Here is a 15,687-nt window from a genome sequence, read left to right on the forward strand (position 1 = left end):
AAGCTTTAACCTTTGTTTTTTCATTGAATAAAAATGTGTTTTAAATTGTACAGTACAGTGTGGCAAGTGGAGAGTTCTATGGAAAAGTAAACAGTAAACAGTAAAGTGAAGGAGAGTGTTGTAATTGTCAATCAGTGGATTATTGCATAATGGAATTGAGTGGAGTAGAGTACAGTGTAGAAGCGCATTGCACAGTGTAGTAAAGTGGTATATAGTGTAGTGGCATGGTGTCTCAGATAGTGGAGTCAAGTATTGTAGACTGGAGCAGCGATTTGTGCAATGGAATGGCATGTCAAACAGGAGAGTAGACTGTCATAGAGTAGAGTGTTTTAGATTGAAGTAGAGTGAAGTAGAATGTCATAGAGTGGAGGATCGTCAAGTGGAGTGTCATAAAGTTCAGTGGAGGAGACTGCCTTAGAGTGGAGTGCCATGTCATATAGTGGATTGGCATATCCTAGAGGGAAATTGAGTGGTATGTTGTTGAGTATCATACAGTGTAGTACAGTGGCATAGGCATGATGGGCATAGACTGAAGTAGAGGGTCACAGAGTGGCATAGAATATAGTAAAGTGTGGTAGAGCATAGTTGCATATAGTGGAGTAGAGTGTGGATAGTGGAACGGTGTAGAATGGAGTTTAGCATAGTGGCACAGAGTGGAAGAAAGTGTAGTAGAGATTCAGTACACTGGAGTGGGGTAGTGAAGAGTGAAGTAAAGTGTCATAAAGTGGAGTGACGTGTCATAGGCTATAGTAGCGTGAAGTGCAGTGGAGTGGAGCGGCATAGCATACAGTTGAAAAAAGTGTCATAAATTGGAGTACTGTGTTGTTCAGTAGAATGTAGTGGAGTGTCATACAGTATTGGAAAGTGATGTAGACTACAGTAGAATAGCGAAGCATGCAGTATAGTTGAGTTTTGTAAAGGGGATTGGTGTACAGTACAGTGTTGTGGAGTGTGGTAGAGTGGGTTGGCATACAATGTTATAGAGTACAACAGCATAGAGTGGCATAGTGTGGAGTAGTGTACAGTGGAGTAGTGGAGTATAATGGAGTACTGCGTTAGAGTAGAGTGGAGTAAAGCTGGGTGCAGAGGCATACAAAAATTTGCAGACAGTGTTGTATAGTAAACTACAGTATCATAGAGTAGAGTGGAGTAGAGTGTTGTATGGTGGTATAATGTATAATGTATAGTACAGTGGTGTACAGTGGTTTGAAGGGGAACAGGCAGGAGTAAAGTGTCAGAGAGTGGCATACAGTATAGTTTACTGTTGTAGAGTAGAGTTGCATAGAGTACAGTAGTGTGTGAAACAGTGGAGCTGCGTAGAGTTGATTGTTGTATAGTAGAGTAGAGTGAGGTAAAGTCTCATTCAGTGGAGTAGTGTCAAGTGAAGTGGTGCATCGTAATGTGGAGTAAAGTACGACAAAGTGTATTGGTGTGTTGCAGAGTAGAGTGGCATGAAATGCAGTATACTGGTGTAGTGCAGGTAGTAAACTGTTATAAATTGGCTTGGGGTCTCGTACAGTTGAGTGGAGTGCTGTGACATATAGAAAAGTGCCTTATAGTGCAATAGAATATTGTACATTGGACTGTATAGGCATAGAGTGGGGTACAGAGTTGGACAGTAGAGTGTACATGGATAGAGTGGAGTAGAGAGTCATTGAGTGCCATGAAGTGTGGTAGACTTTTATGGATTGGAGTTATATAGAGTGAAGAAGAGTGCCAAACAATGAAGCCGCATAGAGTGGAGTGTCATACACTGAAATGGAATAGAGTGGATTACCGTAAAGTGGAGCAGCATACAGTGGAATAGTGTTCAGTGGAATACTGTACAGTAGAGTGGAGAAGAGTGAAGTGTCATAGAGTGGAATAATGTAGAATGGCGTGGTGTTAGTAGAATGATGTAGAGTGGAGTAGGGTAGAATAGATTAGTGTAGAGTGGGGTGGCATACATTGATGTGACATAGCATAGAGTCAAGGAAACTGTTTTAAATTGGAGTGGCATCTCATTCAGTAGAGTGGAGTACTGTTTTGTACAGTGTTGGCGTTGTAAGGCCCTTTTAGAACCCGGGTTAGACACGTCTCCTGCCTTATTTTACATTTACATCCATTTTAATGAATATTTTAACCCTGCTTATAGCAATTGTTTTCATATAGTTTATCAGTTGCTTCTTCTAGGAAGGCAGAGTTCAAGCTGCACATTTAATCAGCCTTGTACTACCTATAATCTGTAGTCCTTGTCCAAAGCTGGGACGCACAGAATATGATATGCTACCTTGTATTTGCCAGACCAGGAGCCAGCTTCTGTCTCTGAGACACAGCATTTCATCAGAGCTGCTGCCCAAACGAGGCATGGGCCATTAGGTAAATTACACTTAGGCCCAAAGGGGGTAGGGGGCATTCCGGTCATGATGATCCTGGGAGATTTTCCTTTTGATTAACAGCTTCGCTGATGGTGGGGCTGAAATCTCAGCCTCCTGAGGAGAATACCATTTGCATCATAGGCAGACCCCTGCTAATCAATTCAGGTAAGGGGCTTATCTCTTAGTTCTGGCCAGACAGAGGGTTACAACCATTATCCTCTCTGATTTAGACATAGGGGTTGATTCAAACATCTATGCTCTCTAGAAACACGCAATGTGGTGGGATTGTTTATCCTCTTCACTCTTGTTTTGCTGGTTACTGTTCTCTGTTTCATTTGCCTAATCATCGCAGCACATCCCTTTTATTCTCAAATGTGATTACTTCAATAAATGCATTGAAATCCAATTGGCATCTTGTATTTCACCTTGGCGTGCATGAGTAACTGAGCGAAAGTGGTTCTATCTGTTTCCACAACTTCTCTGACATCACAGTGTCATGTTTAGGTTGCTATAATCACCTTTAGCTCCAACAGGTATGATGGTCAGGGTGAGGCACTGAGAGCTAGCCAGCAGTTAAGCTGACAGTTGGCCAGTGGTGTGGGATGCACTTAGTCTCCCACTCTTGATGGTGCTACCATCCTAAACACAGAGGGCCAGGTGTATCAAGGTTTTTTGCATTCGCGAATGGTGCGAATGCCCGTTTGCGAATGCAAAAAGCCAGTTCAGAATGTATGAAAGACATTCTGAACACAATTTTAAGGAATCGCAAAAATAGTGATTCCTTAAAATTGCGACCCTATTTAGAGAGTCGCAAATTGCGACTCTCTAAATAAGAAATCGCAAATAAGGATTCCTTATTTGCGATTTCTTAGCACATGTATGAAGCCATTCCATGCGATTTGGGCATTTAGGAATCGCTATTTGCCACCAGGTTGAACCTGGTGGTAACCATGTGCAAAATTTAAAAATGCATTTAAAATGCATTTTGAAAATGTACATGTAAAGCAAATCAAATCAAATCAAATCATTAACATTTATAAAGCGCGCTACTCACCCGTGCGGGTCTCAAGGCGCTAGGGGAAGGGGGGGGGGTTACTGCTGCTCGAAAAGCCAGGTTTTAAGGAGTCTCCGGAATGCGGAGTGGTCCTGGGTGGTCCTGAGGCTGGTGGGGAGGGAGTTCCAGGTCTTGGCTGCCAGGAAGGAGAAGGACCTCCCACCCGCCGTGGAGCGGCGGATGCGAGGGACGGCAGCAAGCGCGAGGCCAGAGGAACTGCGGAGACGGGTGGGGGCGTAGAAGCTGAGGCGACGGTTGAGGTATTCTGGTCCCTTGTTGTGGAGGGCTTTGTGTGCGTGGGTGAGAAGTCGGAAGGTGATCCTCTTGCTGACTGGGAGCCAATGCAGGTGTCTCAGGTGTGCGGAGATGTGGCTGTTGCGGGGTACGTCGAGGATGAGGCGGGCCGAGGCGTTTTGAATACGTTGCAGGCGTTTTTGGAGTTTGGCAGTGGTCCCAGCGTAGAGGGTGTTGCCGTAGTCCAGGTGGCTCGTGACGAGGGCGTGGGTCACGGTTTTTCTAGTGTCGGCGGGGATCCAGTGGAAGATCTTGCGGAGCATGCGGAGGGTGAGGAAGCAGGCGGAGGACACGGCGTTGACTTGCTTGGTCATGGTGAGAAGAGGGTCCAAGATGAAGCCGAGGTTGCGGGCGTGGTCTGCGGGGGTCGGTGCGGTGCCGAGGGCCGTGGGCCACCAGGAGTCGTCCCAAGCGGATGGGGTGTTGCCGAGGATGAGGACTTCCGTTTTGTCAGAGTTCAGCTTTAGGCGGCTGAGCCTCATCCAATCTGCGACGTCCTTCATTCCCTCTTGTAGGTTGGTCTTTGCGCTGGCGGGGTCCTTGGTGAGGGAGAGTATAAGTTGGGTGTCGTCGACTTAGGAGGTGGTGATGATGTCGTGCTTGCATACGATGTCGACGAGGGGGCTCATGTAGACATTGAAGAGTGTCGGGCTGAGCGATGAGCCTTGAGGAACGCCGCAGATGATCTCGGTGGGGTCTGAGCGAAACGGTGGGAGGTAAACTCTTTGGGAACGGTTTGAGAGGAAGGAGGCGATCCAGTCCAGGGCCTGGCCTTGGATCCCGGTGGAGCGGAGGCGGGTGATTAGGGTGCGGTGACAGACGGTGTCGAAGGCAGCTGAGAGGTCGAGGAGGATGAGGGCGACTGTTTCACCATTGTCCATCAGGGATCTGATGTCGTCTGTGACTGAGATGAGGGTGGTTTCAGTGCTGTGGTTGGTTCAGAATCCGGTTTGTGAAGGGTCGAGCAGGTTGTTGTTTTCCAGGAAGGTGGTCAGCTGTTTGTTGACGGTCTTCTCTATTACCTTGGCGGGAAAGGGCAGGAGTGAGATGGGGCGGAAGTTTTTCAGGTCGCTCGGGTCAGCCATAGGTTTCTTTAGTAGGGCGTGTTTCCAGCATTCGGGGAAGGTAGCAGAAGAAAATGAAGAGTTGATGACGGCCTGGAGGTGCGGGGCGATGATGTCGTCGGCTTTATTGAAGATGAAGTGAGGGCAGGGGTCCGATGGGGCGCCGGAGTGGATAGAGTTCATGATGGTTTTGGTTTCTTCAGTGTTGATGTGGGTCCAGTCGTTGAGGGTGATGGCCGGGGGTGCGGGTTCAGTGATGCTTGGTTGGGTCTGGTGTCCGAAGCTGTCGTGGAGGTTGCTGATCTTGCGATGGAAGAAGGTGGCGAGGGAGTTGCACAAATCTTGTGAGGGCGTGACGGCGTTGGCGTTGGGGTTGGAGAACTCCTTGACGATGCTAAAACGTTCTCTGCTGTTGTGGCTGTTTTTGTCCAGTCTGTCGGTGAAAAAGTTCCTTTTGGCAGCGCGGATCAGGTGGTGGTGTTCGCGGGTAGCGTTCTTGAGGGCGGTCATGTTGTCAGCGGTGTGGTCCTTGCGCCAGGCCTTCTCGAGGGTGCGACAAGTTTTCTTCGATTCTTTGAGGGTGTCAGAGAACCAGCGAGGTTTTTTGGTGTTGGCCTGTCGATGCGTGCGTTTGAGGGGAGCAAGGTTGTCTGCGCAGTTGGAGATCCAGTTCGTGAGGCTGAGGGCTGCGTCGTTGGGGTCGGTGGTGAGGGTGGGTTGGTTGGCGGCGAGTGCGGAGAAGAGTTTCTCTTCGGGGATTTTGTTCCACTGTCGACGAGGGATGGGTTGAGTGCGGAGGTGGCGGGTCTCACTTCGGAATGTGAAGTGGACACAGCTGTGGTCGGTCCAGTGTAGAGCGGAGGTGTGGCTGAAGAAGATGTGTTTGCTGGCGGAGAAGATAGGGTCAAGCGTGTGTCCGGTGATGTGGGTGGCGGTGTTCACCAGTTGCTTGAGGCCGAGGTTGGCGAGGTTGTCGAGCAGGGCGGTGGTGTTAGGGTTGTTGTTTTGTTCCAGATGGAAGTTGAGGTCGCCTAGGAGAATGTAGTCCGGCGAGGCGAGGGCGTGCGGGGAGATGAAGTCAGCGATGGCGTCGCTGAAAGGGGCTCGCGGTCAGGGGGGACGGTAGACGAGGGATCCTCTGAGGGTGGTGCTGGGGTCGGTGCGAATCTGAAAATGCAGATGTTCAGCGGCGAGAGGGGTTTCTTCGGTGGAGGTGGTGACGCTGATGGAGTCTTTGAAGACGATGGCGATATCTCCTCCTACTTGGTTGGTGCGGTCTTTTCTGGAAATCTTGTAGCCTTCGGGGATGGCAGTGGCGATGTCTGGGGCCGACGAGGCGTTCATCCAGGTCTCCGTGATGAAGGCGACGTCCGAAGCTGTGGAGTCCAGGAGGTCCCAGAGTTCAACGGCGTCCTTGTGGACAGAGCGAGCGTTGACCAGGATGCGCTTGAGGTGGTTGATGGCGCGTGGGCTGGTGGTCGTGGTAGTTGCATGGTGGAAGATGCGTTTGCAGGAGTTACAGGCGAAGGGTCCATGGGTGCGTTTGGGGTGAGCTTGGAAGCAGGTGTTGGAGCGCCCTGGTTTGAGGGCGTGGAGGGTGGTGGGGTCGTAGCGGGTCAGCGGGGTTCGGGAAAGCTGGGGACCAGGGGTCGTGGCGCTGGGCGCGGACGGGCGCAGACGGGCTTACCTCTGGCACGGCAGCGGCGCAGTCGCGCAGCAGCCGCCATAAGAGGGAGGAGGGGGGGAGGGGTCAGCTGGGGGCGAATGGGAGCTGGGGGGCGGGGGCGGGCAGGAGGTCGCGGTGGGAAAGCGTGAGGGAGGGGGGGACAGGTAGAGTGAGAACAGGTGGGGAGGGGGGTTTAAGGGTGGAGGGGGGTGAGTGTTAGGAGTTTTAGGAGATTAGGGAGAGAGATAGGAGTAGGGTTGAGAAGATAGGGGAGGGGGGTTGTAGAGGTGGGTGAGGATGAGAGGTAGAGTGAGAGGATAGGAAGATAGGTAACAGAGGGGGTGTCGGGACGGGGGGAGAGATAGAGAAATAGATAGATGGAGAAATAGGTGGAGAGATAGCAAAATAGGTAGATAGGAGGAGGGGGTGAGTGAGGGAGTTAGATAGAGAGATAGGTAGATTGGTAGATAGGAGGAGTGAGGGAGGCAGGTAGCGAACGGGGTAGATAGGGGTGATAGAGAGGGGGAGGCGAGTGAGGGAGGGGGGTGAGGCAGGAGCAGGAGGGCAGGGGCGGGAAGAGACAGAAGACGGAGAAAGCAGAAGAACAGAAGAACAGAAGAACAGAAGATCACAGAAGAAGATACAGAAGACGACGAAGCAGAAGACAGACGATCACAGAAGAAGATACAGAAGACGAAGAGCAGAATGCAGAAGACCACAGAACAAGATGAGGAAGAAGAGAGGCGACAGGAGAGGCTGAGAAGCACACAGAAGAAGAGAGAAGACGGGGAAAAGAAGAGTACAGAAGAAGATTACCGAAGAGGAGCGAGGAAGAAGAGACAGAGAGGAGGGAAAGAAGCAGGAGCAGGAGAGAGGGTGAGTAGCGCGGGGCAGGGCGAGGGGCTGGGAGGTGGGGGGTACTTACTGCGAGGTGGGTCTCAGGAACCTGGAGGAGCTGCAGCGGCAGGGGGAGCGACCTACCCTTGGGTCAAGGGTCGCTACCACTGTCGCGCAGCAGGCGCCATAAGAGGGAGGAGGGGGGGAGGGGTCAGCTGGGGGCGAATGGGAGCTGGGGTGCGGGGGCGTGCAGGAGGTCGCGGCGGGAAAGCGCGAGGGAGGGGGGGACAGGTAGAGTGAGAAGAGCTGGGGGAGGGGGGTTTAAGGGTGGAGGGGGGTGAGTGTTAGGAGTTTTAGGAGATTAGGGAGAGAGATAGGAGTAGGGTTGAGAAGATAGGGGAGGGGAGGTTGTAGAGGTGGGTGAGGGTGAGAGGTAGAGTGAGAGGATAGGAAGATAGGTAACAGAGGGGGTGTCGGGACGGGGGAGAGATAGAGAAATAGATAGATGGAGAAATAGGTGGAGAGATAGAAAAATAGGTAGATAGGAGGAGGGGGTGAGTGAGGGAGTTAGATAGAGAGATAGGTAGATTGGTAGATAGGAGGAGTGAGGGAGGCAGGTAGCGAACGGGGTAGATAGGGGTGATAGAGAGGGGGAGGCGAGTGAGGGAGGGGGGTGAGGCAGGAGCAGGAGGGCAGGGGCGGGAAGAGACAGAAGACGGAGAAAGCAGAAGAACAGAAGAACAGAAGATCACAGAAGAAGATACAGAAGACGAAGAAGCAGCAGACAGAAGATCACAGAAGAAGATACAGAAGACGAAGAGCAGAAGGCAGAAGACCACAGAACAAGATGAGCACACATGCCCTTTTGGCATGTGTGCACCTTACATGTCCCAGAAAAAGAATTTGGGGTGCAGCAGAGGGGGCCTTAGGCCCCCAGCACACTGGGGTTTTGCATTTCCAAAATTGCGATTTCTGGTTAAGAAATCGCAATTTTGGAAATGCAAAAAAATTGCAGATATGGGCCAACAGGCCCATAGGTGCGAATGGGGACAGATTCTCTATTTGCGATTCGGTAATAGCATTTGCAATTTTTAAGAAATTGCTATTACCGAATTGCAAAAATCATACATACCTTTTTTCATTTCTGAAATAGCGATTTCTTAAAAATCGCTATTTGAGAATCGCAAATTGGTTGTATGATACATCTGGCCCAGAGTCCTATTGCCAAAATGGGAACCACATAGAGTTTTGTACAAAAACGTGTATGGGCATAGAGTCAAGTGCAGTAGACTGTATGGGATAAAGTGAAGCAAAGTCTAGTAGAATGGCATAGACTGTAGTAGAGGTTTGTAGAGTGGAATTATGTAGAGTGAAGGAGAGTACACTCGAGTGGTGTAGAGTGGAGCTGCTTACATTGAAGTGGCATAAAGTGGAATAGCATGGACTGGAGTGGCATTGACTGGAGTGGCGTACAGTGAGTGGCATACAGTGAAATGATGTAGATTTAAGTGGTGTATTGTGGGATGGGGTACAGTGCAACAGCATACTGTGGAGTGGTGTAAGTGGAGTGGAGTAAAGTAGAATACCATGCAGTGGATGGGGCAAAGACTGCGTTGAGCACAATGTAATAGCTTAAAATGGAATGGGGTACAGTGGTATAGCATAGAGTGGAATAAAGTGGAGTGGCATAGAGTAGAATAGCGAGGAGTGGAATAACATTGAGTAGACTAGCGTACAGTGCAGTGGCATAGAGTGAAAGAGTGTAGACTCGAGTTGTGTATTGTGGGATGGGGAGAGTATAATAGCATGCACTGCAGTGGTATACAGTAGAGTGGGGTAAAGTGGAATACCATACAGTAGAGGGGCATGAGTACAGTGTTCTGTTGTAGGGGGAAATGGTGTATAGTGGAATAGGGTGGAGTGGAGTACAGTGGAGTGGTGTAGAGCACAACAGCATAGAATGGAATAGCATAGAGTAGAATAGCAGAAAGTGGAGTGGCATTCAGTGGAATGCTGTAGACTGTAGTGGTGTACACTGGAGTGGCGTAGAGTAGAGTAGCATATAGTGGATGGCATACAGTGGAATAGCATAGGGTGGAGTGATGTACAGTAGAGTGGCAAAGACTGGAAAAATATATAGTGGAGTAGCGTACAGTGCAGTGGTTCAGAGTGAAGGGGTGTAGACTGGAGTGGCTTACACTGGAATGGGGAGAGTGTAATAACATACAGTGGAATGGTGTACAGTGGAGTGGCATCCAATAGAATAGCGTAGAATGGAGTGAAGTAGAATGGAGTGGTATACACCGGAATGGCATAGAATGAAGTAGCATACAGTGGAGTGGCATACAATGGAATAGCATAGAGTGGAGTGGCATGTAATGGAATGGCATAGAATGGATTAGCATATAATGTGGTAGCATATAGAGGAGTGGCATACAGTGGAGTGGCGTACACTGAAGAGGCATAGAGCGGAGTTGCATACAGTGTAAAAGCATAGATTGGACTGGAATTTAGTGGGGTTATGCATAGAGTAATAGCATAGAGTGGAGTGGTGTGCAGTGAAGTGGCGTAGAGTGTAATGTAATAGTATAGTGGAGTAGCGTACAGTAGGGTGGCATATAATGGAGTGGTGTAGGCTGGAGTGGTATACAGAGGTGTGGGGTAGAGTGTAATAGCATATAGTCGAGTAGCATACATTGGACTGGCGTCCAATTGAATAGCATAGGATGAAGTGTTGTGGAGTGGAGTAAAGTGCCATAAACTGGAGTGGTTTAGAGTGAAGTAGCATACAGTGGAGTGACATACAATGAAATAGCACACGGTGGGGTGCTCTCAAGTGGAGTGGCATACTGTGGAATAGAGTAGAGTGGAGCGGCTTACAGTAGAATGGCATAGAGTAGAATAGCATATAGCGCAGTAGCATACTGTGGAGTGGCATACAGTGGAGTGACATAAACTGGAGTGGCATAGAGTGGAGGTGCGTACAGTGTAAGAGTGCAGAGTGTAGTAGCATACAGTGTAATAGCACAGTGTGAAGTGGCATAAAATAGAGTTTTGTACAGTAGAGAGGCATAGGGTGGAGTGGCATAGAGTGAAATAGCGTATAGTGGCTAATGTGACATGGCATATGGATGTGTGTGAAATTTAGCAGCAATGTAGAATGTGGTGTGCAGAGTAATGCAAAATAGCGAATTGTGCTGCCTTGTGTTGCTCCATATTTACCAATCAATGCAGGGCAATGCATGGTAGCCTTGCATTGCTTTATAAATCTGACCTAAGTATTATGTTGCCCAAGCGCTACCATCAGTGACGCAAGGCTACCACAATCCAATAATTCAGCTAAGCCTTAGTTTATTTTGGGCCATGATATACTGTGATAACTTTAATGCATACAGTGGTGCATGGTGATGACAAGCCAGTATATAATTGGGTAATGGCTGTTTTTACAGAATGAAAAGGCGGCCATATTTTTTTCACTACACTTTGGCTGTGTTCTGAGATAGGGCTTTAAATAGTAGGCCCCTACCTCTTACCAGTTTGTTACATGAAACCTGAACTGAATGAAACCCAATAATTCTTGTTTAAAAAATTATGACTATTACGCTTTGTCCTAATGGCCAATTATCATGTCCTCCATTTAGTAGTTTGTGTAGCTCACTGCTAAGCCACTTCTTGATTTTGTTGCACAGGAATACATAAGGAAGATGGTTTTTGTTTGGCTTGCTGGGCACAGTTTTATTTTGTGAGCCAGCGAGCATGCAAAGCAAACCTATTTAGATTAAGATGTAATTTATTTGTTATACATACTTATGTAGGTTTTCATTAGACTGTGACAATAAATGGGTCTTTTAGTAGCTCATGTAGTAAATCTGAAAGTTTACATATGCAGTCTTGTTTATTCTTTAGGCTTCCTTGCTACGTTTAGTAAGCTTTTGCTGCATATGAAGGTCAAAGTGATTGAAAGGCAATCATTGTTATTAGTATCAAAATGCCAATTATTATGTCTTCCTAATAGTAGTTTGTGTGGCTCACTGCCAGTGCAATTTTTCGTTTTGTTGCACAGGAGTAAATGTAAAAGATTGTGTAGTAATCTGTTGTTACCGGCTCGTGGCATCGGTACGCAGTGCTTTCTTTTACCCGCGTGGCGCTCTCGTGAACTGGTTCAGCACGAGACACGTTCGGCGAACGTTCCATGTGAATGAACTTGGATTTGAAAGAATGGGGAGCGTTGAAAGGAAGCTGCGATGAAGGAGCTTCCCTGTTGTATGTCGCCAGGGTGGTTTCCTCGTTACGAATAAATTTACTACAAAACTACTTACATTTCGGACAGAATGCTTATTACATCTGTGGCGACGAGGTGAAGGAAACCACCCATACAACGAACCCACAAGACAGGACTGGAAGAGCTTTCCACACGTCGTGAGCAGCACAGTGAGTGTAAACCCCGCCTCAACAACTAGAAAGCTAATCTTAGACACTGGATCTGTTTTTTTTGTCTCCAAATCCAGTCGTTTTTCTTCCTTTCACTGCAGCTACGAGTTATTCAACAACTAGAGTGCAAACCTCTTTTTTTGGGGGATTTGTTGTGGAACAAACCTAATGCCATTTTTTTTTACTAAAGAATTTTTATTAATTTAGTTTTTTCATTATAGGACTTTTATAATATTCAGTCAAATTGTTAGTTTACTAACACAGCAAAATTGCTCTGGAATCAGTATGCAGTCTGTTACACCACCACCACCTTTCCTGGAGACTCCTGGTGAACCACCTACTACATGAAAACGTTGGTTTGATGCATTTGAAACATATTTAGGAGCGTTAGGAGCTGCAAGATTTAGATCAGAAAGAAAGAAATGTCTTTTACTACACTCGCTTGGCTTTGAGGGGAGATCTACGTTTAAACATCTACCAGACATACAAATACAGCAAGACGATGAACTTGATGAATTCCAAGAAGCAGTAAAAAAACTGGAATTGAGGTTCAATGAGCCCCCAAGTTTAGTCGTTTTAAGACATAAATTCTTCAAACGAACACAGAAATCTAATGAAGACATTGATACGTACATTTCAGCTTTAAGGTCTTTGGTGGCGGAATGTGAATTTGAAACTTTTGATGATCAGCTAATTAGAGACCAATTTATTTGCCACTGTTTAGACAAAAATATTAGTCAGAAGCTCTTGACCTTGGGGAACCCTAGCCTTAACGAATGTATCAGACTTGCTAAAAGCATTGAAACATCTGTACGATCAGTGAAGGAACTTGAAAAGAAACCTCAAGATCATGTCTGCCCTGTGTACAATAAGTTGTCTCCAGTCGTTCGAAAAAAAGGAGATTCCTTGAGAAACACCAACTCTAAAGCATTTTATTCCCAGTCCAACTTTTGTTTCAGATGTGGAAACAATTTTTACAAGAAAGGAAGTAAACCTTGCCCAGCCAAGTTCGTTACTTGCAGATTGTTCAACAAAGTGGGGCATTTTGCTAAGGTTTGTCAAAGCACCAATTTTAACAAAACTAATGTTTGTGCTGTCAAAGACGAAGCTCAGGATCTTCAAGAAAGTGATCTTGTATCTGATATACAAGACATGGTTTTGGTAGTTAATGATGATGTTGTCAAGTGGCGTGATCCTTCAGACTGTGTCGACCCATATGTGGAATTGGGCGTTGGAGACAAAGTGCTTTGTCTGTTAGTCGATTCTGGTGCACGTATTACAATGATCACTAAAGAACTTTTTCAAGCTACGTGGAACAATAGAGTTCTTCATCCTCCAGACAGAGCTCCAGTGTCATATAAAGGACGGAAAATAGAGTTGTTGGGTTATTTTGAAGATGTATTGAAATTCAAAGGAAGAGTTATCTCTGGAAAGATTTATGTAGCTGTCAAGGGCCTTAATATCCTTGGTTGGTTTCACCAAGGATTGTTCGGTATGATATTAAGACCGGGTACACGCGAGCAAGTTCTTGCCGTGAGAGATTCAGATGTTGTGGAAAACTTATTAAACGATTTTCCCAAAATCTTTTCTGGAGAACTTGGGAAAATTAAAGCTTTTAAGCACAGAATAATAGTGAAAGAAGGTGCCCTTGCTGTTAAACACAAGATGAGGGGAGTACCTTTTAGTGCACGGGAAGATTTGGAAAAGTAATTGATTTCTTTAACTAAGTCAGGTATTATTGAACAAATTGAGTCTTCACTTTGGCTTTCTCCTTTAGTTGTCGCTAAAAAAAAAAAATGGAGAGCTTAGGGTATGCATAGACTTACGTGCTCTGAACAAAGAGATTTGGATTGATTCTCATCCCTTACCGAAAATCAATGATTTGTTAGCTCTTGTTGCCGGTGCTAAGTTTTTTACTAAATTAGATTTAGCATCTGCCTACCACCAAATCGAATTGGAACCTGAATCCCGGCATTTCACGGCTTTTGTTTCACCGTGGGGAACCTATCAGTATTGTAGGTTACCTTTCGGTTTAGCATCAGCTGCATCTGTTTTCCAAAGAGTAATGGAAAATTTACTCAAAGGCATTGATAGAGTAGCCACATTCCAAGACGATGTGTTGATTTTTGGGCCAGATCGTCAATCTCATGATGCCACACTCAGACAAGTTCTGTCTATTTTTCAACAACAAGGTGTTGTGTTAAAAAGGGAAACGTGTGAATTTCTCAAAGAAGAATATTTGGGCCATGTGATTTCTAGTTCTGGTGTCAAACCAAAACCTGGTTTGGTTCAGAACATTCTTGAGGCGCCTCCTCCCGCTGATAAAAGCGGTGTTAAAAGCTTTTTAGGTCTTTGTGAATTCTATTCACGGTTTATAAGGGATTTTGCTTCCAGAGTCAGGCAGATCTCAAACTTGCTGAAAGCTAAAGTGGATTTTGACTGGAATAGTGCTTGCGTTGAAGCATTCAAATGGATTAAACTTCAGCTTTCCAAATGTGTGGGGCTGAAACCGTTTAATCCTGAGCTGAAGTCCATACTCACTGTTGATGCCAGTAATGTTGGTTTAGGTGCAGTTCTTACGCAACAAACCCCTGAAGGTGAAAACACTGTAGGATTTGCTTTCAGAGTCCTAAGAGATTCAGAATGCCTGTATTCTGTTATTAAAAAGGAGCTCTTAGCCTGCTGGTGGGCGATAGAGAAATTCCGCACTTATCTCTGGGGTGCTAAGTTTTTGCTCCAGACAGATCACAAACCTCTCATTTTTATACTTAGTGGGAGGAATGTGAAGCATTGTTCACCCAGGATTGCAAGGTTCTCAGCTCGTCTTCTTCAATTTAAATTTGATATTCAGCACATTTCTGGTGGGAAAAATGCGCGGGCTGATTATCTGTCTAGGTTTCCCGCGGTTTCCCCGTCTCATGTTTTAGAAGATGAATGTGACGATGAGAGTTGCATAATAGCGTCTCTTGAATTAGATGATGCAGGTTCCCTTTTCTGAAGCAGAATGGATTTCGGCTACAGACAGTGATCCTGATTTGAAAACCGTTTCTAAATTTATCAGCGAGGGGTGGCCTAAGGAGAAATCGTTGGAACCATGTATTCAACCTTTTTTCAAAATTAATGACGAATTATCGTTGGAGGGTGGATTGGTTATGAGATCGGACAAATTGATACCTCCACATGTTTTCAAACATCAAATCATAACAAAAGCCCATGAGGGACACCTAGGGTCGACTTTCACCAAACGTAGGGTACGTTCCTTTTTCTGATGGCCCCAAATGGATACAGAAGTAGATAATGTAGTCAAGGGATGTGTTATTTTTTGCTTCTAGCGATAAAGTCCTTAAAACATGTGTACCACCCTTAATGCCTATTGAACTGCCGGAGAGACCCTGGTGAAACTAGGTATTGATTTGATTGGTCCCTTTTACTCTCTGCCGTCAAATTCTAAATATGCATTAGTCCTGTTAGATTATTACCCAAAATGGCCAGAAGTTAGATTTATTAGTGAACCCAATTCAAAAGCTGTGGTGAAATTCATCAGAGATGTGTGCATGAGAGAAGGTTTCCCCGAATTCATTGTTTCTGATAATGGGCTCAATTTGTTTCCAATGAAGTGGAACAGTTTTTCAGGAGTAGTTGTATTAAACACCTAAAAAGTTCTTTGTTTCACCCTCAAACTAATGTAGAACGCTTTAATCGGGTCCTGGGTGATTGCATAAAATGGGCCATACAGAACAAGGTTGACATTCACTCTGCTACTCAATCAATGTTGTGGTTCTATAGGACTACACCCCAATCCTCCACTTTGGTTTCTCCATTCAAATTATTACGTGGAAGGAAACCAGCCACTGAGTTTAAGCCTGCGTGGATGTTCAAGTTGTTGAAACAAGAGGTGTGTGTTCAAAGTTTAGATCATTTTGTGAGAAGGAATGTAGCAAGGGCTCAAATTTCACAAAAACTCCATTATGATGAAAGGAGGAA

Source organism: Pleurodeles waltl, chromosome 5, assembly GCF_031143425.1.
Source record: "Pleurodeles waltl isolate 20211129_DDA chromosome 5, aPleWal1.hap1.20221129, whole genome shotgun sequence".
In the NCBI taxonomy this organism is placed as follows: Eukaryota; Metazoa; Chordata; class Amphibia; order Caudata; family Salamandridae; genus Pleurodeles; species Pleurodeles waltl.